The sequence below is a fragment of the Rhinolophus hipposideros genome (genome assembly GCF_964194185.1).
Source record: "Rhinolophus hipposideros genome assembly, chromosome: 20".
NCBI lineage: Eukaryota > Metazoa > Chordata > Mammalia > Chiroptera > Rhinolophidae > Rhinolophus > Rhinolophus hipposideros.
In genome coordinates this window covers 33,416,788-33,418,768 of record NC_138066.1, presented here as the reverse complement: position 1 = coordinate 33,418,768, position 1,981 = coordinate 33,416,788, and positions in this window count along the sequence as shown.

The window sequence follows — 1,981 nt, the reverse complement described above, 5'->3', positions numbered from 1 at the left end:
GCCATCCTGTTTGGCCTGTGCTAGCAGAGACAACAAAGACACCGGACCCCTCTGCCTATCTCTGCCTCCTGAGAAGGCACTGGTTTCGGTTGTGTTTTGTGTTCTTTTTTCAGTTCTTGACAGAGCTCTTGGGAGTCATTTTGTAGGACGAAACTTGCCACTAAACTAACATGAAGGGCCAGGAAAATCACAGCCACGAGATGCCACTCTGTCCTGACTCCCCACTTCCGCCTGGGGACTGAAGTGAGCACTGCACCAGCCCGGCCCAGTGCAAAGCGGAGGGAACCAGAGCACTTGCCTTTCAGCGGCAGCTGTCTTCTGCGCTGTTTCTATGAGCGTGTGTTTCTTGAGTACACAGCATTCCCCTTGGTCCTGATGAAGAGTTTCAGAGATTACTGCCACTGAAAAGGGAAATGGACAGTAACTACAGAGCTGTAGACACGAGAGACTCGCTGTAATGCAGCTCTCTAAATTGGCAAGTATGGGCTTATTCAATTGAAAACATCATTTCTGTACTGCAAATCTGCAGCAGTGCCGGGGAGCAAATGTCAAAGGTGCTTGTGGAGCAGAGGGGCTGGCTAGCTGGTTCTTAAATGCTGAGGAATTCATGGCATTTACACTTGATGTCTTCCCAAGTTAGCTGTAAGCTTCTCCCTGTCACTAAAGCAAAACTTCTAGAAGGCCGGGCAGTTTCTCTGTGCTTGGTCCTAAGAACACCCAAGTGCCTGGATACAATGGTACTCAGCCTGGGCTGGTTTTGTTCCCAGGGAACATTTGGCAATGTCTGGAGACATTTTTGGTTGTCAGAACGGGGGGTGGGGGTACTACTGGCATCTAATGTGTAAAGACCAGGAATGCTGCTGAACATCCATTCTACGGTGCCCCCAATGTAAAATTTTCTGGCCCAAAGTGTCAATTGTGCCTGCACCAACAGAATGAAGTAATAAGCTCCAAGTTTGGCCTCTCCACCAAACTTCCACTGCAATGCCTTGGAGATGTTGAAGAAATGAACTCCAAACCCCAGATGCCAGGCGCTTTCCCAGAGGTGAAATAGGTTCGTGACAGGCCTAGCAGGGTGCCTACCATGAGCGGCATCCAGTAAATGTAGCTGGTGTACATGTGCCCCCTCGGTGATTCAAGGCAAAGCCATGCTGGGTGGAGTGTCTGACCGTGGGGCAAAGGGAAGTGTTTGTAGCCTGTTTTCTGTTCCATGATTGGATGTGGGGGATAAAAGGTGGCCAGCTGCTCACCATCAGGTTAAGAGCATCTGCAATGCAACCACATGCTCTGTTTGAGGACCAGGGCTAGAAGCCTCTTGGAACTTACTCCAATCACAGGAGGCAAGGAAGTGGCATACTATTGCCCAGTGCCACAAAAATGCTTCCCTCTGTGGCACTCTGCCAGGCGGAGGGGTGGCAGGTTGTGATGGGGCCCCATGAGGGAACAGAACACACACAGCTGCTGTCAGCTGGCCAGCCCCACAAGCAGTGTGATGCCAGGGACACCAGACCTCTCAGAACAGGCTGGGCATCGGGAAAAGAAAACCTAGTTGGCAGGGTTTGCCTAGGAAATAGGTCTGCACGGGAGAGGACTTCATTAAAAGGGACATTGCCAAGCATCATACCAAGAGAGCCAGGTAATCTATCTACTGCCGACTCCCCTGGTGGCCGGGAAACCCATTTTGCCTTATTTTTAGGTTGACCACTCATCCTGGTGTGGTATTGGAGTCATTATTAATATCTCCCCCTTTCAGTCTCAAAAGTATCTGTTTGGAAAATAAATTACATGCCCATCCTATTAATTATACCTCTGTTTCCTCTAATACAATAGTTTTTTTTGGGGGTGGGGATTAGATTTATAAAAGATTTTTGTACAAAATGGGCTACATTTTAAAATGTATTATTAATTGAATCCCAAAGAGTTGCAAAAGAACGGTCATCGATTTATACTAATGAAAAAAAAAAAACAAACCCCATACCCA